Source organism: Narcine bancroftii, chromosome 10, assembly GCF_036971445.1.
Source record: "Narcine bancroftii isolate sNarBan1 chromosome 10, sNarBan1.hap1, whole genome shotgun sequence".
Lineage (NCBI taxonomy): Eukaryota > Metazoa > Chordata > Chondrichthyes > Torpediniformes > Narcinidae > Narcine > Narcine bancroftii.
The window spans coordinates 84740225-84746224 of NC_091478.1; positions in this window are offsets into that span (position 1 = coordinate 84740225).

A 6000-nucleotide genomic window follows, 5' to 3' on the forward strand; every position below is an offset into this window, starting at 1 on the left:
TGAATGGGGTTGTATAAGGGGTTGAACCCTGAATACATCTGAGATTGTTTGATCTTGGAAGCTAAGCAGGCTCAGGCCTGGTCAGTATTTGGAGGGGAGACCGTCTAGGAATATCAGGTGCCATAGGTTTCTGTGAGGGGGACTGGACAAAGTGGCGACTCTCTGTCTGCCATATGGTAGACAAGAGTTAAAGAATTTCATATTTGTTACATTCTAAATGTAGCATTACATGACAATAATGGAACCTTTAACCTTTATACGTGCAACCGCCATGGCTGGTCTGCGGCCAGATGCAAAGTTCCTTCTGAATGAAATGATGCAATGGACAAATATTTCTCCAAGATTCACAGGGCTCTGCAGGTGAGTATGCTGGGAACTGGGCAGAGACCATAGGTCAGCCTTCCACTCAGCAGAACACAGTCTGAAACATTTGTATATGTACTTTTATCTCTTAAAATATTATTCTGATCTTTTTTTAATAAAGTGAATGCTATTTTTTATAGTTTTACATTGCCTGAAAGATTTTGAATGTTTGTGAACACCAAAGCTATTCACAAATATTCAATTGAAAAAGTATCTTTGCCAGGTAATCAACCAGAGGCTGAGACCTCATCACCTATCAAGGATATTGCATCATCACATCTCAGACACTTGGAGTAAAAGAGATCCTGTAACACCTGGCCTTCACACAAGTGTTCAGAGCTCTCCTAGTAGAAAATTGCATTGGGACAAAAGTTGAGGGCATAGACAACCAGTAACACAGAAGATCTTCCCCCATGTTGTGTGATGGGAATCTCAACATAGTCATGACATTCATCCAGAACTGAAAACTTATGAAGAACTGTTTAATCATTTTAAAAGACTCTGCATTTGATAAGTTTAGACAAAATAGTGTAAACAATTACATAAAATGTTGATAAGCAGATGATCATATGGCATTTTGTTTGTGAAGAAAGGTTAATGCTTTGACAAAGTACAATTAATTAGCATATGGATCAAAGTCCTGTGTAACTTATTTCTAGGCCTATTCAACATGGCTAGTTCTAGAGTGGCCACTCCAAAAGAAGGACATGGTCGTGTGTGTGTGTGTGTGTGTGTGTGTGTGTGTGTGTGTGTGTGTGTGTGTGTGTGTGTGTGTGTGTGTGTGTGTGTGTGTGTATGTGTGTGTGTGTGTGTGAGTGTGAGAAATTAGGCAAATTAAAAAAAACTTTTAGATATGATTGCTTCAGAACAGAAAGGATGAAAAGAGGGGAGGAAGGGATGGGAGAGATGCAGTGTAGGAGGGAAGAGAATAGGAAGATTTGTTTTTAAAGTGTCATTATTGTTGCAATATAAAAATTGTGGACACTGTATATACCAGTATAATGTCTAAATTATCTATTTTGTTAAAGTTAATTGAAATCTAAACATTGAATTGGATATTGGAGATAACTTTTTTGTTCTTTGAAAATTACAGCCTTGAAATCATTTACATGCATCCAGGATAGCAGCCAAGGTCTTTGTTTTTTAACACCTCCAATAATGTAGCACTCCCTTGATACTCCGCTGGAAAGCCAATCAAGGTTTTTGTGTTACATATCTTGACTGAAACTTAAAACCTCATCAGACTTAAGAGTTGGGAATGCTACCAACTGGAACATAGCTAAGATATAATCTATTATGTATTTTAAAATATAAATAATGTTATTTATACATCCTCAATTTTCACATTTCTGGAGCGGCTGTTCACACAGAACGACCTGTGAACGGATATCGCCGCACTGCATATTTAGATAAAGTACCTGACGTGCGGTACTTACGAAGGCTGGATGTGGATCAACATCACCCATAACATCACATTCATTCGCCCATTGTTGCGGACCACCTGCAGTTCAGTTTAGACTGCAGGCAGCCCGCAATAATGTCTAGGGGTGCCGCAGGTAAAATTTCAAAATGGAAATTAGTCACTTATTTCCGTTCCGATATTTTTATATTGACTGCATTCAGGGAATTTGGGGATAATTTCCCGGAACACAGCGGCTGTGTTAAACACAGATATCTCTCCCTATTTTGGCAACATAAATTTTTCTTTAAATTCCTGCATTGTATCATGTATATGGATCCCACATTCCAAAATTGGATTTATTATATTTTTATTAGTATATTATTAGTATACTTTCATTGCATCACAGACACAACATTTTAAAAATGCAGCTCTATTTATTGAAGTATTTGTGCGGTGATGCTTTTAAGACCTCTACTTCAACTCATTTTCTTAGAGCATAAGAGACAATTTTAAATCTGCAAGGCTTATTGATGAATTAGCTGGTTAAGGCAGTTAGAATGTTCATACCAGGAATTACATCAGTTCAGTTCCTCATCCAACAGTAGAGGAATAGTTTGCTAGAACTAAAACTTGTGAACATTGTTAAAAACTGGTTTGTTGCACAGTTGAACAGTGTCAGCTTTCCAAATACAGTTTGTTAAGTTTATAGAAGAACCTCAGTCAGGTCAACCGAAATTGAACTCACAATTCTTGATTATAATACACCTTGAAAGTTCAAAGAATAGCATGGGATTATATGATTAGTTTACAGTCATTATGGGATACACAACTGAATCTAAACTTAGAGGATACTGCCCATTTAAATCATGTCAATAATGATTCATGGAATCACAGATGAAATGAACAAACTATATGATTTCATACAGAAATGTATATTTTACCAAGTTTATTCCTCATTTTTAAATATTTATATCGGTACAATAAGCTCAGCCATTACCACAGTTTTCATTGTGAATAAGTAAACAGTCCAAGTCTTTTGACAGACATAAAACACACTTTGGCTGGAAAGTCTAACCACACTATTAACATAAATAGAAAAGTCAAAACAAAATGGGATATCTGCATCTTTCCAAACAAGCTGCTTGTTTGATGCGATAATGAAATATGAAAGAGATGTAGCTCGTTAAATAATGTTTTGAACTTTGCAAAATATAGAATGATTTTGGACTGGCAGCTCTAAATAAAGGCTAAAAAAAAAGGAATAAAATCAATCCCACTGAACATCAAACAGACACCATCCAGTATATTATTTATGCATTCTCCAAAGATCAGCATGTCACAGATATTGGCAGCTTTCTCGTAACTTAACAAAGTGCAGATCTTCATGCCTGATCATAGAGAGAATGTGCTATTTGGCTGGAAAGGTATTGCAATCCTATCTTCACACATTCTCACCATAAATTTTTAATGAGGATTCATTGAATGGTGATCATCAAGGGGAAGCTGGCTGTTTTAACCCTGTCCAGCTACAAATACCAAAGAAAATGCGTTCTTACTTACTCGAGAAAAGTGTGAAAACATATTTCAAACTTATTTATCAAGCTAAAGGCAATTTAAGAGTTTTTAAAATATTTTTAAATATTGGAATAGTATCAGAAGTTTTTTTTTAAACTGTTCATAGGTCAAGTTCTAATGGGGCAAAGGATTTTCTGAGACTGAATAAATTTACAAGGAAAATCCTGCAGAATTAGCTGTTATTGTGTCACCTGATGTAATTCTAGACTCAAAGGCAGCTCTTTCATCTCATGGATCAAGTGTTTTGTTTGCTTATTTGTGAAAATAGCAATATCCCCCGGATGCTGAAGAATCTCTCTTGTATAAAAAAAAGAACTTTATGGTACTCATTACTAAAATGTGTTGTGCTACAAATGAACAGAAAGTAATCCCTTTTTTCAGATTACTGGGTGAGTGATAAAGGACTTCAAAGAAACACGAGTGCCCTCCCCTGAGACCTCCTCCCTGTTAACCTCAAAGTGTAAACAATAAAAAAAATAATTTAAAGGCTACTTGATAAAACTTTCTCCAGTAAGCACAACGGCTCTCACCAATGGGATCAATACACTGGTCTAGTCCATTTAGTAAGTGAGCAATCTCTAAACATGGAGAGGGGTGTGAAGGTATTTTGGCTTCTGCATCTGTTCTCTGGACTCATTAAGTTAATCTGTCTCTTAGGTCCATATCTATATTTATACTGGACATCAGTTGTTTACTATTAAGAGCAAACAAAATGGATGACGTTCAATAGTAAGGAAAGGCTAATCTGTCAGTTGATACTGTACACAGACCCCACAGGCTCCAGGCCAATACTTAATGGGGACTCCTGAGTCATATTTGGTGCTGTGAAAGGACCTAAGATGAAATCCTTCCTGAAAACTATTTGCTGAGCTGGGCTCGATCTAGCATTCCAGTCATTTACAAGCAGAAGAAGGGGCAAAAACAGTGGCTCAGTTTGACAGGAAATCAGCAAACAAGGAAAACAGTTTATCTTGTACTCCCATGAAACTGATCAGGAAATCAGGAAGGTTTCGCTATTTGAGGTAAGGTAAAGACTTAAGAGCAAAACCAAACAGCAAATAACTGTAAAATTCATCTTGGTGAAGCAGAAATAGCTTAAACTTCCTAATAATTTGAACTATTTCAAAACCTTCAAATATGTAAGGTACAAATGATAAGAGTGGTCTTTGCCATGGTTTACAATAACTCCTAAATCATTAAACTAACAATTAATAAAAAGACAACACACCCAAAACTTGGAAGTAAGCACAAGGTTGTTTATTGAGCAATCTCTCTCAACTCATCTTTTATAGCACCGTGCTTTTGTAAGCATGAAAAAAATGATGCCATATCACAATATGAAACCCTTGGGAGTGCTATAAATAAAACCATGTTTCTAAGGATTTTTCACTGGGTGTAGAACATATTCCAGCCAACAGAAAAAAAAAGTGATATCTGAAACACTTTTGGATGAAAGGAATTGAGCATAGGCAATGTAATATGAATTATATCAATGCTTTCCATTTATTAAAACAGGAAAGAGTCGCTGACAGATTAATACCCTGGTACATAGATTGAAAATTTAACATGCTATTTTCAGGGATTTGAGGTAGGATGGCACTAGTTCTTGGTGGGATTGTTGAGTGGGGAACAGGATTAAATGAAGATGCTGTTGTAGAATGGGGCTATAGACTCAGAATTTTCTGTAGACTGTTTATTAGAGCTGTTACACCGCAGCCACCATAATTAACATGTTCGTTTCTGTCTAATTAGGCTGAGTCAGCACCTTGATGAAGAATTAATTTATTGTCATGAATAAGTAATGAAATCTGGTGTTTTGCGCACCATCATGTGCAAATATACATATTATAACCATCTTATTGACATCACTATAAAAAATAAAATTATAATCGTACATGGAAAGTGAGGCAGTGTCTTTGGATCATTGATTATTCAGGAATCTGATGGCAGCGGGGAGGAAGCTGTCCTTGTGCCATTCAATGCTCACCTTCTTTTCCTCCGATGGTAGCAGAGGGAAAAGGGCATGGCCTGGGTGGTGGGGGTCTTTTGAGGATAGAGGCTGCTTTTTTAAGACACTGCCTTATGTAGACGTCCTCAATGGAGTGAAATCTGGTGTCTGTGATCTTGCAGGCTGAGTTAACAACCCTCTGGAATTTATTCTTGTCCTGAGAGTTGGTACCTCCATACTAGTGGGTGTTGCAATCAACCAGAAAGTTCTCCACGGTACACCTGTAGAACTTTACAAGAGTTTTTGGTGAAACACCAAATTTCATCAGACACCTCACAAAGTATAGCCACTGGCAAGCCTTCTTTGTGATTGCATCAATGTGCATTTGACTCAATTTCAGTTCCACTTTTAAAGGCACATTGTAAATGCAACATTTGATGTGGCCATAGAAGACAATGGAGACAGAGGCTGCCCTTCACTTCAAATTAACAACTCTTGACGCAACAAAAAAAAATTCTGCACCAGGGACCGTGAGAACTGAGTAATCCTTGCTGATGGGATAGCAATATCTATACCACAAAATCAGTCCTCACCTCACATCATCTTGCAAGTACTGGCATCTGCCCATATTAAAGAACTATATCATCACTACTTGTACAATGTCTTGTACTGTCATTCATTTTCTCCATTTATCTGTTCAACATGTGCTTTA